A 20,056-nucleotide genomic window follows, 5' to 3' on the forward strand; every position below is an offset into this window, starting at 1 on the left:
CTTTCAAACCCTAAAACTGACTGTTCAAATTGTGACAGCCTGGGCTATTTTTGTTCTGGTTTTGCTTTGTTATTGAGAAAAATTCTCTTCATATTTACTTGATGTAAATTCTGAAGTTCTGAAATTTGCTGTACCAAAAGTTTTTGAAGTCTTTCAAGATGATGTGTGAAACCTATGGCATATCCTTATGCATGCTATGTTCAAACGGTTAAAAATGGGTCCAAGTGGAAAATGAAAAGCAATATCCCTAGCTTCCTTCACCTAACTCCATATGTACTGGCTTTTCCCTCTATTACGTATAGTTTTATTTTGAAAGCACGCAAGTTGCTCAAATGCAACAGCTGTTCAATGTAAAATTACTCATTCCCTACTTCTTTACCGATTTGAACAAATCGGTCAATTACCCCAGCAGTTCTGTCATTGGTATGATTTCGCTCTATGTCTCTAGTAGGAGTTCTACTGCTTGCACCCGGATAAGAAGATAGTGCTATCTGTATTTTCAGACTTTTGCTCTAAGAAAATATTTACAGTAGCTTCCACTTGTCAAGAATGATATTTCTGGCCAATGTAGGTTTACTTTTTTCTTTATGAAACCGTACTTGTGCCCACAGAAGAATTATTTTTATCAGTTACAAATAAACAAACCAATTGTGATAGAACACCAGGTCACAGTGCAACAAGTTCCCAAATCCTTGGGGCATACAGTATAGGGATCAAATAACAATGAAGTGGAAAACGTGGTGGTTGTACATATGTAAAGCAGCACCTATGATCAATGTACCATTACTTCTAATTGCAAAATTCTAGATGACCAACACAACAATATCCTCTGGTGTCAATGACTTTTCTGGCACGATTCCTCTAGAGCAGATCTATCTACAATTGGAATCCTCATCTGAGAAATCAACTCAGATAATATCAGGGAGTTCTACACTCTACTTGCACGTGCAGTGCTCTGCTCTTATGCAGTAAGGATGGGCAAAGAACTCGCTTAAGCTAAACAGAATGGCTTGGCCAACGGAGTTTGGCACTTCTGTAGAAAAAGTAGCTTTCAGATAGCAGAAGTCAATAGGGTAAGAAACCTTGATGCCAGTGGGATATATAAAACTACACTTAAGTCTAGCAGTATGTATGAAGTGAACGTAAGTTGATGTGCAAGTGACCCAACCCTGAACTGGGGGAGCGGGGGGAAAAAAAAAAGTGTTTTCCACAAATTGGAGGTGAGAAGAATCTGCTGGAATCACACAGAGATTAGAGCACTTAAATTGCCTTTGCAGCTGTTTTAAGAATGGCTTCACATCACCACTGTGGTTTAGTCAGGCCTGGGTAGGGGGAATAGGAAACAAAAGATCAGCTTATTACTCACCTGTACTTCCCAGAATGTTAGGCTACTACAAAAAGATGAGGCCACGGAGGACCTAGAATACTGCCATCCACCTGTGTCACTGATCATCCTCACACACACAGTTCCTTAGTGTCAGGGCATGTGGTTTTCAGGATTGCTCAGCATACTCGGAATTCGCAGAGTTATGACCTAAATTTCTAATAACATCTCTCCTCTTGTAAAGCCCAACCATTGTTTTTTCAGAATACATTTCTTGTTCTACTAATATGAACAGCACAGCATTGGAACATCAAACCATATTTAAAACCTGAAGTAAATAATCTAGTAAAAAAACCTACATACCTTCTGAAAATCATAAATTACTCTGTAGAAGTGTCCATTGTAGCAAATGTCTTCCTTTCCCTAAAACAAACAAACAAAAAAGCCTTAATTATGCATACTAATATTTAAATACCTAATAAAACACATACCTATACCTAAGTAATTGTATGAGGGCTTAAAGCAGATATAAGCACAACAGACATGCAACAAGCAAAGCAGCAGATTTACACAAACCAGAATGAAAAGGACAAAGTGAAGTCAAATCCCAATTTAGGTTAGAAATTGACATATTATAAGAGAAGACTTTTAAAAGAAAAAATAACAAGTGTGTTCAGCATTGAAATAATATGAAATTAACTGTAGCTCTTTCAAATAAATCTCTATCAAGAGCTTCTACACATTAGTTCAGAATCTGTATTTTTCACTCTTTCATTAAGTTTCTTTTTTTTTTTTTTCCTTTAAAGTAAAATAATTCAAGCCTAAAATTGAGCATATCCACTAAGTGCATACTCAGGATTAAATCTGACCTGATTCCTTTTAAGTTTCATGAGATACGGAAGAAGAGAAAGAAAGAAAAAAAAAGCCAAAGCATGTTGTAGTCTAGTGTTTGCCTTGAAAACACATGGTGCAAAAAACCACCCAAAGTAGCACACTAGAGGGACTGAGTACCATGGCAATCACAATTATAGCAATGAGAGTAGTTAAAGAAAATAGTTTCCTGTTCTGCTGAGTTCTCCCAAAGTTGCCCAAAACTTCCATTAAACCAGAAGTTTTGCCAAAACACGAACAGCAGCTCTGAGAGGATAACATCTAGGTAGTTTGTTCTCATTAAATATTGACAGTGCACTCTTCCAGTAAAAGACTACACAGTGCCTTTATTTGATTTTTGTTGTTGTTGTTGTTTTAGTACCTCAAACTCTATCATTTTGCTACTGCACTTTCAGGCTGGTCTCAGTAGCTCATCATTACATGACAAGGTGTCACTGGGTCTCCCACCACCTCACAGCTGCACACAGAAATGTCCTTACACTTACTTCTGGGGACAACTAAAGCCAACTTAATGCTAAAATAAACTCACTATTCAAAACATGTTTCTGTTGGAAAAGCAAAGACATTACAAAAATACTTTCAAGCATATAAGCTACTCTACTAGTCTGCAATGGGATATACACCTCAGATATTTTTGTCATCTTCCAGATTGTGGTCAAATTTCAATATGGTTACATTAAAGCAAAATCCAGCACAGCTCTACTGAAATTAGTAGCATCATACCATACCTAATGCACATAACAGAAACAGAATCTGCTTCTCAATTGGTTTTAATAATTTAAAGCTTTCTGGGTAAAATTGCCATTGGGCTCTGAAATTCTTCATATTCCATGTAAACAGATGAGTACAATCTCATAAATTTAGTGAAAAAAACAAAACAAAACAGTTTCTTTTTAGTTACAAAAATACCAGAAATCTTTTTCTTTTCACCAGATTTTATTCAGAAAAACCCCACCATTTAAATTTCTCTACTGTTGAAAAAAAAATATATATATATATAATTTTTTTTAAATAAGTAAATCGGCTGGTCTTAAGTACCTTGATACATATTTTTTGCAAAGAGTCATTAATTTTATATTCCTCACTTCCTGAACACCTAACATGATAGACACCACAGGATCTCAGCTGTAACTGAACACCTAACCAGGAGGTGAGGCATCAAATTCTGAAGTGTCCAATGGTCATTACTGGCCACAACACAGATTTCTTGACTATTGTTCAGTAAGGCAAGACTCATTTCTTGACTAGTCACCTGAACTTTCCTGTCACCTTAAACATACCATATGGACTGCCTCCTTCTCTCTCTCTCTTCATGTCACTTAACCCCCTAGTAACCTACTGGGAAATGACTTACGTTTTCAAAACCCCCAGGTAGATCATGATGAACTTTTAAAAGGGTGGACAGCCTTAGACTCTGGGCTTATCAAAATTTTTTTTAATATTGGTTTTTGAAGCAGAAAGCAAGTTTTCATCAACAGGGATCTAACATACATGTTTCTTTTTGCACCTGCCATTCTCTGAAGTGATCCAGGAGTATGACCTGACAGGAACACACTTCTAGAAGTCTATTACTGTCTTCCATTTATGGACACCTGGCTACGGACAAAGAGCACTTCCGTGAGTTACCCACTAGGAGACTGAAACATTAAAATCCAATAAGGACCTTTTGCCTGATTCTAATTAGAAGTGAAGTCTTAGTACTCAATTTGGAAAATACCATTAGATTCTTAATTTAAACATGACAATTTTAGCTCATCAATATATCCTATTCTGTAACAGTCATTACCTACCAAATCTTAACTAATTTTGTGTGCAAAAGGAACACCAACCATGCTTTATCTGTTTATTATCTTTAGACACAGATTTTTTAACATTTTCCATGCCTAAATTCCCTATACAGGAATCTGGATCTTTAGTTTCTAAAAAGGTCCTTCATACATCTTTTTTTTTTTTTTTTCACAATCTGGAAAAAAAACCCAATACCACATGCAAAAAAAACCCACAACCACACACAAGACCCCCCCATCAACACACAAACCAAAAAACATGAAAGAAATCACTCTCACCCTAACACTAGGTCTTTGATAAGATGATGCCAGCTGGTACACACTTGTGGGAGGGAAGCCACACTTACCAAAGCAATGTTATGTCAGCCCCCTGCCTCCTAGCAGCAGGGTTGTGCGCTTCTGGGTCTGCCTTCAACAGGGCAAGCTGTTCTAGCAAGGGCCACGCCATCAAATTGTTCATTCTCATGTAAAGCCTTTGAGAAACCTCAGCTCCTTCCTGGAGTGGAGCGCTGCCAGGGACATCAGTCTGTTGCTGGTGACACACTCTACACACAATTTGGTGGCTTCCTGCTCAAAGCATTACATAATTTGACCCTCTGGCATATTTTTCTGGAACATTTCAAATCCTAATTCACAGAATCAGCAGCCTCTTCGGTTACCAGATAAATCTGCACCTTTTCTCCCCTGATACTGACCTAGATGGCACTGACTACAGGGCATATGGCTGGCTGTTCCCACGTAAATAAAATTGGACAGTATGATTCACAGATGCAGACAAAAGAAGCAGCTAAATACACAGCTAAACACAATTATTGGTCGATAACTTCAGAAACAGAAAAAAAAAAATAAACAACATTTCACCCATTTCTGCCAAAGGAATACCATGATGGAAAACATATTCATAAACCGTGTGGTTTTATTAAGGGTTTTTGCATTTAGTTTCACTGAATTATCTCAGAAACTTATTAAACAAAGAAAGTACACAACCTGCTGCTAATGCCACACACAATTCACACTTAAGTATTAGTTCTACATCTGAGTCCAGCCATGCAGTCATAACGAGTTCTTGACTCAGCTTCAGGGTGGATATCACTAAAATGAAAACACACTTCCTGGTGTTTGCTGAGCAAGATTCAGCACACCCAATCCCTGAAACAGTCAGATTATTTCCACAGAGACTTCAAATAACTTAGAGCCCAGAAATTATGCTTTACAAAAAGCATATCAATCAATAATAGTTAAGTACGCTCTCCAAAATTATTTATAAATAATAAAATCTTTCAATCTTCTTCCTACAGCGAACATATTATACTTATGTGATAAAACCACATCATTTAAGCCAAGCCATAAAGAGCGGCAGCATTTGCACAATATAAAACAGTACCACAAACTCTCATCAGTGTGCAAATGTAACTGGCCTAAGACACAATCTGCAATTTGAGTCACAGAATTTGAGAGTATCCTGATGTAACAACTATAGACTATCCTAAAGTTCCTACAGGTAGTTTTAGCTATGTTTTAGGATGGTCATATTGGGGGGGAGGCAGAGAAGTAGTCTATTTTTACAGTCATCTATAGTAATTATTTGGAACCAAAATTATTGTGCTGCAGTTTAAGAGGTTTTCGATCTATGAAATTACTCTCTGCTGCTGAAAGCATTAACAATCCAAGATTTCACTTACAGCACTACAAAAAATCCAGCTCAATTATGAGTAAATGCTTTTACTCTGCTTGAGCCAATGAAATTAATTATTTTCATGAAAAACTGCGCTCCAACTAAAAGTAAAGTTTAGGAGTGTCTCACCATATCCAGACAAAAGAGAAATGAAAGGGCAACCACAGACACCTGGGCAGCCATTGGGGCACATGCAGTAGGTGAGAAGACAATAGATGCTTCTTCCAGGCCAGCAAGCCACCAGTTGCCAGCACTTTAAATCACTAAGATAAAACACAATCATCTAAGGTCTCCAGGGAAACCTCAGCATCATCACAGAAATCCTACTGCAGCTCAGTCATTCTTTTTGGGATGTGCCTTGTGTTTCAAAAACTGGGAGCTTATTTCTTGTCATTCATGTTTTGAGATGTAGTCCAGCAACTCCAACATAGCATGTTGTAATGTACGCTTTTATTATCCCAGTCCTTCATAATGGCAAGAGAAAGCAGCATTATTTTTTCCCTGGAATATTTAGAGATAATTACATATCTGTTATAATACAAGATACACTGCACTGTGCAAAATAACACAGAATAGGCATGCCATTTTATCCAAACCTCTTTGTCCCACAACACATGTGAAAGTACATAGCTGATCATAGTAGGTATGTTCCTCTTCCAAATGTACCAAACAGATGCACTCAGCTTTTTCATACAGTCCCTTTTTTGGCAGCTATATGAAGTTATACTTTTCTTTCTTTTTTTTTTTTTTCTAATTATTTTACAAAACATTATTAATTACTAAAGCCATCTGTACTTCTAAAGAACAGTCTCTTCCACCCTTCTTTCCTTCCTACTGGGCTGCAGAGTGAAGATGCAGAAGTGGATTTACAACCATTTTTATGCTAGCAGGTGTTACACCACAACAAAACTGCTTTGCTGCAAGTTCAAGAAGAAAGCGGTGGGAAGAAGTTTACATAACCAGCCATTATCAACAAAAGCAACAGAGGATGGCAAACCACAAGCCATTGACATTTAATTCATAGAAACATCTCTTCCTCTTTCTTACTCTGCTTTCCAATTTGTTTTAATTCCATAGGAGAATCTGAAGTGGTAGTCACTTCATAATGTACTGCAAGGCCCAAATGCCAGCAGCTTTTCTTGTCTCAACAAAATGTACAAAGCTGGAATTAAATTACAACTGGCTTAAACACAATTTTATTTTGCCTCCACCCACCTAGAACACATACCCTCTTCAAAGTAAACGTGTTTAATCACTGAATAATACGAAGTATAAAAGAAAAATTTACACTGTAATAAACAGAGATACATTTCAAAACAATTTTGATTACTATCTCTGAATCTGGCTGCAACCAGCTAGCTAAAAGTGGCATCATTGTGATGGAAACAGCATGGTATTTGAATGCAAGAAAGTAAATGTATTCTACCAGATACTAGCACAGGAGTTGAAATCCACCCAAGAAAACCATTTGCATTATCGGTTTGCATTATTCTGCCATAACGTTTTGACACTAAGTTTAAACATTAAGCTGCAAGTACAATGCCTCTTTTTAAAAACAATTTCTTGGGGCAAAATCTGATAGGGCCAGCCAGATTTCCTGACCGCTAGTTTCTCCCAAGCAGAAAAAAAAATGGGAGACATCAGTTTAATTTTTCATTTGTCCAGTAAACAGATCAAAGCATTACATATCTGCAAGCAAGGTTTACAGAGCCTCATTGTACAAACATCCTGGGCAAAATGCTACAGTCTTCATTGAAACAAAATCTTTTACGATGGCAGCCATTACCTAGTCTGTGCTAAGTTGCACAATGTAAAAACTTACACTTAAAAGTGAGGCCAGTAACTTGGTAGTCCTACTTAACCAACAACTGTTAAAACATGCAGCTTGAATTTTTAGGCTGAACTTTGCAACATGTAATTAGAATTGTTTCACACTTATAGTTGCCTACATACTAAAAAATGTGTTCAGCTTTTGGCTCTTCCTGTACTGGTATTACAAATTCATTGAGGGAAGAAGCATTTTTAAAGTATGTACAATGCCTGAAAACAGATTCCAGAACCACTATTAGATTACTGACTGTTGTAAGACTGCAAAGTGTCAGATAATTTTTAGCATAGCTGAGACATCTTTCTAGATCTATGTGTTTTCTATATTAGATTGCAATTTCTGCCCAGACTCTTCTATTTCTTTTCCCTTCCAGCTACGCAGTCAAGTTTGTTTGTGGTTTGTTCTTTGTTGCCTTTCACAGAAGTAAAAAAGAGGGAAGAAACTGAAGTAATACAACCCATATAGTTTTAGAACTGACAAGGATGTTCAGTGGTAGGCCTGATGTCTGCAGCTACTTCAGTTCATTGAAAAAAAAAAAATAATTATACATATATATGGTTTTGGCTTGAGAGTTTCCCTTTAAGCAAGCCTTGCCGATTCAAACTATCTGCACACAGTTGCTGAAAAATAAAAGAAGCCCGTGAGGTTTGCTCTGACTTAAAGGTTTACGCAGGGAATCTTCATACCTAGAAATAACACTAAGAAACACATTTACATTTTTGCTGGAAGACTGGTGTCAAAGATTATATGAAAAAAGACTGCTTGATAAATATCCTATATCAGATTATACTTCTAAAAGTGAGAGGAATGGAACTTTTCTACTGCTTGGCTATAAATCAAACTGGATCTGTTCCTTAACAAAGATATTAAAAACAATGGTCTCTAACACTGCATGAGACATCAGTCTAAGCAGTATGAGCAATGTCTTGCTCCATACCTCAAGCTGTGCTCCTGGGAGTTTCCCCTGGTATAGTATTCCCATGCCCCTGATTTGCTACATTTTGATTTGCAAGTCAAGGTCAAGACATAATTTACCAGAAGCGCTGTTACTAACACCTATGCTGCAGGCTTCTGTAAAGCCCTCTTATCACACTAAAAAAAGTCTCAACAACTGGAATATAAAAAGATACAAAATCGTCATAATCATTCTGAAAGCTGCTTAATACCGTTAGACACTTCAGCATGTTGAACTGAACAACAGGGATGCCATTTCTTTTTAATTTGTATAAAATAGGGTATATATACTCTAATTAAAAACACTGTGTTGTAGTGTATTATCTCATTTGAGATATAAGCAAATGGGCATCAATCAGCTTTTTAAGAAAGGCTGCATTGTAATAAATGCTATAAAATAAATAATGCAAGGATAGTTCCTGCCCCAGAAACCTTGCAATTTAGGACATGAAGGAAGAATCCTTAAGGGATCATACCAAACCTAACTAACATTCCTGAATTGACATTTACATTGTGCTGCACTTCAGTTCATAGTTAAGGACTAAGCTGGAATTATGCACATTGTTCTGATATGCACTGCTGAAGGTTGTTGTGTATCTCATTGTTCACAAGACAATGAGCCTTCATGCCAGGCATTATCATGACATTTAAGATAGGTATTGAAAAATACCATAATCAGAACACTGGGAGTGGTGGGGTTTGTGTGTCTTTTACTGTATTTAACCCAAGTCCTGGTTTAGAACAAAGAAATCCAATTTTAAAAATCCACTACAGCCAGATATGTTCTACATCCAAAAGAAAGGGGGAGGGCAGAAGGAGACTAGATGGTGGATTACCAAAAACCAACCAAAGAGCTTTCAGGCCAAGCCCCTGTCCCTCCTGTGTCACAAGAGGTCAGGTATTCTAACCCAGTAAAACTACCAAACTCACAGCACAAAATCTGTCCTAATAGCCACTCCCTGCTCTGCTAAAACCGAGCTAAAAATTAATTTTGAAGATTATATCAGCCTCTATACAGTCATCTACAATTCCAGTGATTTCTCTCCATCCTGAAAAAGTGCATTCTTTCACAACTGATCTCACAAACGGGGGGTCTTTTTTTTCCAAAACCTAGCATTTTTAGAAAGCATGTCAGCATGGTGCTACATTCAAAAATGGCCCAAATGTGAAAACAATATTACCAGCACAGAGCTAGACATGAGCTACAGAGCTACCTACCTTATCAAGCCCACACAAGAATAAAAAACGTAAGTTTATCTACTCTGCTTCTCATCAGTTCTGCAAAGAACACCATCTTACCAATTGTCATCTCATGGACTTTGCTCTGAATGAGCTGCATTGAGAGCAGAACAAACCAACCACATCTCCAGTGACGTACTCCTCACACAGTAATTTCTTCTACTATTATTTTCCCTTTTAAGTGGGCACACAGTTTTGGCCTATGAATCCTTGCTTGTGCATAAACCCAGTCATGATAGTATTACAGTAAGAGAGTGCAGATAAATAGCAACCACCTTCCAAAAGGCACCTTGGATGAGGTGCAAAGTGATTTTGAGTTGAATACGAGGCTCAAATTGACTTAGGTTACATGCTTGTAACACACACCCACATTGCTGAACCTAAAGAGCTTTTGTTAAAACTTTTAACATGGGCTTTTAACTTTTGTTAAAATTATGTTTCAGTCATTAACAGATGTCCTAAGTACCATCTGAACTGAAGACTACTCAGCTAAGCAAAACACGCCCTGCCAAAGCCTTTAAGACAATATTCTTTAGTTTCTAAGACCTGAGATGTGGTGATAGCATGAAGAAATGGAGGGAAAAAAGAAAAGATTCATCCTTTTTCAGTCATCTTTAAATAGGAATTTCTTTACATGATTAAAAACTAACTCAGAAGTATCACCTTCTCCCCAACTTCTGCAAAAACAGCCAGAAATTTTTTTGTATTTCATGTATACACAAGCACCTACTTTTTAATTGAAATGATGAGTTGACTTCCTAGTAACTGATTCAGTGTAATGGTTTATAAAATTAAGCAATATTACCAGAAGAGCAATTATAATTTAAATTACATATTACTTTTTAAGGAAGAGATGTACCTCACTTAACAAATATTCTAGGTCTACAGTTTTACAAGTTTTAGGTATATAGTTTTACAGCTCTTAACAAAGCTGACACCTTACTCTGATAATTACTACCTCTAACACTTTGAAGAAATACCTCTACAGAACTTTCAAAAGAACAAGGCAAAGCAACATCTTTGCAATCCAAGTTTTGGTTAAAATTTCAAATTAGTTATGAAGGTTTTCATCAGTGTTTAAATGATGCTAAAGGCAGGGGTTATTTGTTTATGTATCAGTCTTTATCAAGGGAATATAAAACATTAAATAATTAAAAAAACTAAGCCCCAAAAAAGGCTAATGTAATTTTACACAACTGGATAATCTCATATTTTGTTGAAATAAAATTGTGTTCTGTAAAGAAAACAACTGCAATAAAAAAAAAACCCACACATGAAAATATACAGGAAACATTCTGACACTAAATTACAGTGGGATGGAGCCAACTGCTTAACACCGTATAACGCAATGGTTAACACAGCAATGTAATTCCCTCTGCCACTTCTACCTGTGAAATTCAAAAAACTGTTTTCCAGTTTTCAAAAGCCTTAAAGTAATTGCCACATTGCTCAGCACCTCAATCATGGAAAACTGTATCAATCACCTGATGATTCAAAGTTGCCTAAAAACTACTTGTATATCTTTCTGCATAATTTCAGATCAATTCAATAGATGTTTTTAACACATAAAATATCTGAAAGCTGAAATTATAACTTTGTTTTCACAATATTCATTTTCAGTTGTTCTGTGTAGAGGGGAGGTGGTTACACAAGATGAAAGTGAGCAGTGTCTTCAAGGATACATTAGAAATGAAAGCAGAATGAGATCAGTTAAGATTATAGGGCACTGTTTGTTTAACTAAGCATAGCTAAATCAAAGATATATAAATCAGAGCATGCATTTCTCAACACATTGGTTCGGTTGATTTACAAAGTTTCAGTTGATATCGCAAAGATCATTATATGACAAAATATAACCAGCAATAAGGCTCACTATTTTAAAGTACTCTAATTCATGCCAATTCATAGTTACTCATGTAAGTATTGCTTCCACCTCATGTGTTTTAAAATACAAGACACATTTACAAAATAAATATGTGTTTGTATAGCAAAGAATTAACTACAAACATATACTTTTGATTCCCCCACATCTGGAAATGCATTTACATTACACAAGGCATTTAGTTCACCACAGGGGAAGGCTGTTAGAAACTAACACACAGGGATCTACACAGAACCCTGAAAACACATCTTATCTTCCTTTAAAAAAAGAAAACAAACACACTAACCTCAACCAAACAAACAAAAAAACAAACAAAAAACCCCACCACAAATCTGAATAAATCAACTAGTGGATTGTCACCATAGCCAAAAGCCAGCACATTTTATTTTTTTCTGAGGCTGCAATTCAGTGAAAGGATCAGCACTGAAAATGAAGATGCAGCAGAGAAATGGTGATTAATTTTTCATATGTGATCTGGACTACCAGATAAATGTCTAAGTGAGCTGTGATTCCCCTATCCACACAGGGACCACAATTTTGCAGTACAGACTTCATTAATAAGAACCCTTCTAAATGAATTCGACCAGACTAGCAGAAATGGAGATTTATACCTTCCATACCAACCAAACAAAAACATGCAATAACAACAACACTCAACATTTCTCCATAGTAATGATCACACAGCTCTCTAGAGAGATGAAAGAAAAATGCAGAAACTGATACTGCTGTTTCTTTTTCCTATCCATCTAAGCATCTGTACATCTTTACTTTACCAGCTCAATCCAGAAAACTAAGTGATCATCAGCTGTCTTTGCTTTTCAATGCAATGGTAATTAACAGCTAAGGTTGCAGGAGAGACATTCTGGGTACCCTCTCCTATGCACAAAACCCATACATCAATTCACAAAAGTAGCAATACAGGTTACCAAGTTCATCATCAGCACCACACCAACTTCGTAACTCTCTCTAGGGCATGTCCAGTTAAGTATCATATGCTTCCTTCAAGGTGTCAGTCCTCATTAATTCAACAAGGGAAAAGATGGCAATACTCCCATAAAACCAGTGCAAATACTTCCATTAACTGATGCAAAGACTAATTTAATTGTAAGACATTTTCTTGTATAAAGACACACACAAAACGGTACACAGTTACTAACTATTTTTATATTACTTTTCCTAGTTAGCTTTATGCTCTCATCAGGCTATCTCAAAGGAGACCATTTTATCAATACCTGTTGGCCAGGCTAGGCATATATGCCTGTTTCAGTACTTTCTCAGTCTGGGAAGAAAAAAAAAATAATGCAGGTAGGGCCAAACATACACAATACTTTAGGATGAATCCAAGTAGACAAGAGTCTGCTTGAGGTTAGCAAAATTATACCAAGGATACCTGAACACACGGAAGCAGCAACCTGCTGCTGACCTGGGGCAATCTTCTGACCTGGGGCAAGGCCTTCTGAGAAGTTCTCTTCCCTGTCACCTGTTATAGTTACAGGTCAACAAAAAGCTGTTATGATGTCATAGCTGAAAACCAGAGCATCAGCAAAAAGAACAGCCAGAGTCTACTAGATATTACCAGATTTGAAGGATTCGGGGGGGGTGGGGAGGGAAATTACTGTATCAGTTCATTTGCAGCTGAGAGATTACTGGACCAACAGTCACTCTCCAGGGTAAATGCAGATGTACAGCAGGGGCTACTTCTGGCTTTAGAGCAAGCAGAATAGCCTGTCAAGGTCTCACAGCCCAAGCTGTTGTGCCTGGGAGAATATGGCACCACCACCCCCCAGGTCAACGAGCAGCAGCTGAATCTCCTCTCCATTCAGACTGCCTGTGTGAGCCCTCAATTGTTCTTCAGGTCACATCTCTCCTCCCCTCCTCCCTGTCACCAGAAACCCCCACCTTCTGCTTCAGCACGGGGATTCACCAATCAAAGCAGATAAGCATATTATGTGAGGGATGGCAGACAGGCTGAGAGGAATTTCCGAGAGCTCCCCTGCACCTGCAGCATACCAAGATTCAGGAGATTTCCAGTGTGGAAATTACAAGCTGAGCAGTGATGCTGAAGCGTTCACATTACCTGCAACTAACAGCTCTTATGCCAGACTGCAGCACCTAATTTGCAAGCTGCTCTGATATACCTGCAATCACATTCCATCTTCCCTTGTCATTTAATATATGACAATTATTCCTAAACACATTTTCCTAGGGAAGCCGTACACAAATAACACAGACTGAAAGACCAGAAAGCAATAATTACTCAGTCTATTCTTTGCTGATGTCAGACATGCAGTACAGCTCTCTGAATCCCACAGAGAGCCCAATTAATCTGCACCAATCCTCAAGAACTGTATCTAAAGAAAAAAAAAACCCAAATCATTCAAGAGCCCCTGTCTGCTTTGCAGTCAAGATTTAGGAGCAATACACAGTCCATTTCATCACCACTCCATGCCACCCAACCTCTCCTTTAGCAGAAATATGCTTCAGTATGCTACAAATAAACCTACTGGGAATTCATCAGCCTCTCACCCCATCTCTGCCCCTTCTTCAAAAATGCTTTTACTTCCCTGATCAGGGTCCTTCATAAAAACAGATTATATCAATGTTGTTTGGTTTAATATATCACATTAGCCCAGCCAATGTAATGACTCCATGGCTCTATTTTATACTTCCCAATACAGCATTCATCCTCCATTTCCACTCACTCCTTTCTGAGCAGAATTCTGTAAGAATTAGAGCAAAATGTCCTTATCATGTTTATGTAATAAAACAAAGTAACTTGCATAAAGGTAGCAATATCCAAAATTATTGTTTGTTTGGATTTTTTGTTTGTTGTTTGGGGTTTGTGTATGGGTGGGCTTGTTTTGTTTGTTTTTTCTTACTACAGTTATCAACTCCTTCCTACCTATGTTTCCTTTTAGCAGCTGCAGCAGTAGTAGTAGAGCTGTCTAAAGGCAGAGATACAGTCAAGCATACTGAATCCAGAACAAAGCCTCTCCTAAGAGGAGAGTAGACAAGATCTGTACATGCAACAAGTATAGCACATACAGCAACATCAATATAAACATCTCCCCAAGCTTAGGAAGGAAAACCAAAAAGTAAGTATGAGACACATGGCAATCTCAGGCATGGGAAAGAAATATGTTCAAGAAGGAGAAAAAAGGAAACAGAAAACCCTGTAGAGTTTTGGAGTGGCCTAAAACATCAAGGAATAAAAATTACCACTTTCTTATGAGAAGCTCTTTCATTCAACATATTATATCTTGTTCAAAACCACAGTTTATCTCTCACAGACCTTCCTTATTGCTTGTTTTTTTCTACATTACACTGTTCACAGGATCGTGGAAACTCTAGATCACTGGAATCGGATAGATGCTTTTTATTAGCCTTTCAAGTCCTTACTCTTTTGCCCCCTTTACTAGTCGCTAACCTCCTGATCGCATCCAGTTTGTAGGAGCATTTTGTGCTCAAGTTCAATACAGAAATTGTTAGAAAAGGAAAACTATCTGTAACTTCAAGAATAAATAGCCTGTTCTTATAATCCCTTTTTTGTACCCATTTTCTCCTTACCACAGTGCATGTAAACATTTCTGAAGTTTAATATATATTCTCTCTCAGATGACATATTGCTAGACTAACTGCAGATATAAAGTGCTTTTATATAACTATTTAATAGGTGGATGACACCTCTAAATTTTTAATCTCTTAATATTTTCAAATGGTATTACACATAAAAACAACAAAATACAAGCACCAAGCCTAGATTAAAACTTTTTGAATAAATCATCTATCAGTACAACATCTGAAAAAGAACAACGAAGAGTATTCAATCTGAACAGTCACTCTTGAACTTAGCATCTATATCACACATCTTCTCATGGTCTTCTGAAATTGCCATTTGCAAGGTTAGCTCACAAAGAAAGTTACAATTTGAGAGCCACAAAGTCAACTGAACAGAGCCAGCTTCTTCAGAAATAAGAGCACATAGGTGCGTGGTTACTTCAGCGATACTGATTTCAAGAACTCCGCAAACAGTCCTTACAATAGACCACATTCCAAACAGACTGTCTCACGTCATCTGCCTGAAGCTCCTGGTTATTCTTAATGGTTAAAGAAACAAGCTCTTATTTTGAGAAAAGACTAAGCAAGTGACCCTTAACTGTCCAAGTGTAGAGCCTTAAGGTGGTACGATAACATGTTCCATATGAAATTGAAAGGCCCTAACTTTAGATGTATGGCAGCTGCCAATCATTTAAGTCAAGTTTTGATTACTTGCTGTTATAAAAGGAAAGCAAGAGACACAAGATGAGGCACTAGGAGCACTTACTGGTTATAGAATAGATTTTCCATCAGACAGCATGCAGCAATTGCAGAAAGTCAGATTATGGACTCAACTACTCATTAAATGGTCCCTGGTCATTAAACCAGGGAGAACAAGTGAGACTGTTCCATGCCATATCTATGGTCTTCGTGATCTATAACATCTGTCCTATGAGCAGCTATTAGCCACTGGTCGCAGGGTCAAGGCTGAGCCCAGGGTCAATAACTGGCAATGGAAAAAAATGGGAATGCACAGAGAGATGCAAGTAAGATCCCCATCTGCCACAGAAACCTAAACCATGAAAAAGGCAAGTGGTCTTAAGAGTTGGCGACCTTGTTTTTCTCCCTTTTCATGACCATATACTACACAAAGGCAACGTAACCCTTCAATGACACCTGCACGGCTCCCCAGGCATAGGTTCTCTCCCACACAAAGAGTGACTGGTGTTTCTTAGAACTCCAAAGTTGAGATGAAACATTACTCCCATTCACCAATGCCATTGATCCAAGCCTAGTAACAAGGCAAACGTGAGAGTGCAACTTAGTAAAAGTTTGCCTAAAGGCTGGGCTCTTCAGGAGAAAGCAGGACAATGTTCTGTTTCACTCTTCTTCAAAAATCAGGATTCTTTTGCTATTGCTCAGGTACAGCTTTACTGAGTTCTTCATTCAGTGGATGATACCTAAAATGACTTGTATAGCCAAACTGACAAAAGAAACCACAGCAATTCACTACCTTATACAAGCTCATGTAGGTCTTCAAAAGAAGGGCATGTTAAGTATTGATTTTTCTCGAAGCTCCCAGCAGTGACCATCTCACAGGGAAAAGATCGACAACTCATCATCCAGAATTCTGCTGGAAAGGAATCTCTGAAACCACAACTGTGCTGCGCCATCTATTTCTGTGCCTCACATAAGCCGCACGGGAGTATCTTGCCCTGAAAACTACAGAGTTCTGGCATTAGCACTCTGAGGACAGCTACGAAAGGGCTGTCCTGATACTCCTTCCCCATGTTATGGCCCTATTCCAGGCACTCAGATATACCAGCATGTCTTCTTGGAAAATCAAAGTTCCTACTAGTCATAATTAATTAATTAATACCAGAATGGCTGGGAATCTGTCTTCTCCTGCAGTTTCACAAGACTCTTTATCCATATTTACAAAGCTTACAGAAACCACTAGAGTAAGAAGATGGGTGAGGACCAACAAGATAAATTTTCACAGCTTAGTGCTTACAGGGTGAGAACATAAGCAAAGCAGGATGGTTAATGCCAAAGTACAGTATTTTGGTTATTTATACCATCGCAAACCCTCTACAGGTCAGATCTCCAGGAATATGAAGTTAAAAAAAAAAAAAAAAAAAAAAAATCAGACAACAAAGTCAAGTCAACACACACTTTTCCCTCAGCAGCAAAAGGACCACAAAGTCTACTCTCAGAAAGTCCCAGGAAATAAAAATTTATCAGAGCCTTTGAGGCATGCACTTAGATCATTTTGATGTGGTAAGTGCTATGCATGCATTCTTCTTAAGAATAAAACATCTTAAACAGTATAATCAAAAAACTTTTGAAGAGTTAGGAGTCTAGCTCATAAACATCTCCACCATGTGCAACTTCTGTAGACATGAAAGAGTCTTCCAAAAACTGGATATATTACATATCTTGCAAAATTAGTAAATGAACTCAAGTCATTGATTTTGCAATTTTGGAAGTAGCACAATGCACCTATTTATTAGAGAATGGAACTAAGCCCAGGCTACTCATTATCCGTCCTACAAATAATGCTTATGAAACCTTCAATAATGATTTCCACTAACAACCAACCAGAGATTTTATGATTTGGAAAAATTCACTTCTCAACTAATTTAAAACAATTCCCTGAATCTAATGGGGCAGATGATTAAAACTACAGAAGAAACCAGCCTTCTCTGAAATCAATGAGGTATCAATTTTCCACAACTAGCGACTCTTAGGTAAGATGCCTGGATTAAGTTTTTGTTCTGTCCCTTTCTCCCTTTCCCCTGGAAAAGGAACTAATTTAATTTTAAGGAAAATATTCATACAGCAGTTGCGGACTTCGGTATCTGGCAAATTACAAACAGGAAGGAATAGCAATTGAACTTCCAAAACCACCAAGGAAAGCAAACCACTAAACAATGCAAGTAGACCACAAAAAATGACAAGTTAAATAACAAAAAAGAAATACAAAATAAGCCATTTCAGTACGCATAGAAATAATAACCCTACAAGTTTTCAAAACAGTGTATGGAAACCTGGTGAAAATAAAGCTATCAGTTTCTACAAAGCTGTAGCAAATACTTGACAGACTCACAGCATAGTCCCAAGTTCATCATCACAGCCAGATATTACTGGAACAAATAGACAAAGACTGCAACGGAAGTCAGCAGTGTATATCAAGCCAAACCAACTTGCCATTATTTAGGAAAGGTGAAGGCAGAACACAACCAGTGATTTTTTGTGATAAATAACAAGGAGGCATTTCCTCTGCCAGTAATGGAAATTCATATGAAATCTCTCTCCTCCCCTTTTTGGTCTTTCTCTCTTGCTCCTCAAGGTTCTTTCTTTCCTGCATGTTAAGAAAAAGCTGAGTGTAGGTTATGCATAAATTCATGACAGAAAATACTGTTTTAGAACAAAGCTCCTGTGCGTGGGCGCATGTCTATAAAATAAAAGGCATTGTTACTCTACCAAGTATGTAGCCACATCTAGCAATCAAATCAGATCTTAAAATTTTATTTTGACAGCTACATGCAGTTCTATTTTCACCTGACGTTTGACTTTCATATTAATACCTGGTTTGTAGTGATATCATCAAGAGATGAATCAAAACTGACAGTTGAAGGCAGAGTGGTATTAACAGCTGTGGAAGGGAATTCTCATCCCTGAAATCTGTAATTTATTTTAATTACTTTACAAAGTTGTCAGTTGCAGAGAGGAATAAACCTGCTCCCAACTCGTATTTAGAAACCATCTCTGTATAATACAAAATTGCTCAACTCTATATAACAACAATTATTTTGCGATACATAGCAATGTTAGGTACCCTTCATCTAGAGAAAGACTACAAATATTATCAACATTACACTTTCAGAAGTTAGAGAAAATAACTGTGAGTAATATCATCAGCTTGCTAAAACTGCTCTAGTAAACTACAGAATACAACCACAAACGCAAATGTGTTATGAAAGAATCTGCTCCATCCTCTTGCGGCATCAGAAATGCGACATTTTTCCTAGAATCCTCATTAACTCCCATTATTAAACTGAAAATTCCATGGTGTAACATCAAGTGAAGTCTGGAAAATGCAAACGTTATTTACATACTAAGAAAGCATGATGCACTCTTTACTGAAGATTTATACTGTGCAAGACTTTGCCTTTGTGTAGCCTTTACTGCCCGCCTTCCTTACAAAGGCATCCCTGTGGACACTTTTAACATTATATAAACTCCTCCAGAGATAAAGATTATTCTATAACTTTCCAAAATCATCTCCCTTTGAGAAAGCATACACACATTATATACCTCACAACTGAATTAGAACTCCTGCGTTTCTACCAGATGCCAACATAAAAGAATATTTGGAATTTATTTTCAGATATTAAAAAAAAAAAAGAAGTCTGAGGCTGGATAACTGTAACTGGAAAGGATAAACAGTATTAAGTAACAGGTGTCTGATTGCACATAATTCAAAGTCATGCATCAAATACGGTGCGTAGCCTTGCTGGCAAAACAGAAATACTGTTTTTGCAACTTGCTTTGAAAATTACCATTAAGTGATTTAAAAACACCCGTGCAAATTATGGACACACCGACAATATAAGCACTTGTAACCCGAGAGACCTTTCAATGCATCTGAAGGAAAACAAACAAAAATCTCTTCAAAGGTGAGCCTTCCTTTCTGCAAGGAAGGAGAAAAAGACGGGAAAAAAAAACAACCAAACAAAAAAACACACACAAAAAAAACCCCACAAAAAAAAAAAAACACAACAAAAAACAACACACGACAAGAAAGTTATACTTAACTACACAGAAATTTGTCACATCGCCCAGCACTGACAAAATCCGGATACGCTCAGAAACTACAGCGAGCTGCACAGCTGGCAGCGAAGATGAGAGGAACAATTCAACCACCAGTCACACA

General features: G+C 37.4%; 1 protein-coding gene across 8 annotated transcripts in view; it reads right to left on the reverse strand.

Moving 5' to 3' along the window:
- The window catches only part of PLCB4 (phospholipase C beta 4), a 183,950-nt gene that overhangs the window by 163,424 nt on the left and 470 nt on the right, over positions 1-20,056 (reverse strand). For 7 of the 8 annotated variants that reach the window (XM_065059873.1, XM_065059877.1, XM_065059875.1 and 4 more), the window contains exon 2: positions 1,688-1,747. The gene's annotated coding sequence lies outside the window, so the exon portion shown is untranslated. Of the gene's footprint in view, positions 1-1,687; positions 1,748-12,970; positions 12,993-20,056 lie in introns of those variants that run through there. The other variant, XM_013371458.3, reaches the window with a different exon arrangement.

This window comes from Columba livia, chromosome 3 (assembly GCF_036013475.1).
Source record: "Columba livia isolate bColLiv1 breed racing homer chromosome 3, bColLiv1.pat.W.v2, whole genome shotgun sequence".
NCBI lineage: Eukaryota > Metazoa > Chordata > Aves > Columbiformes > Columbidae > Columba > Columba livia.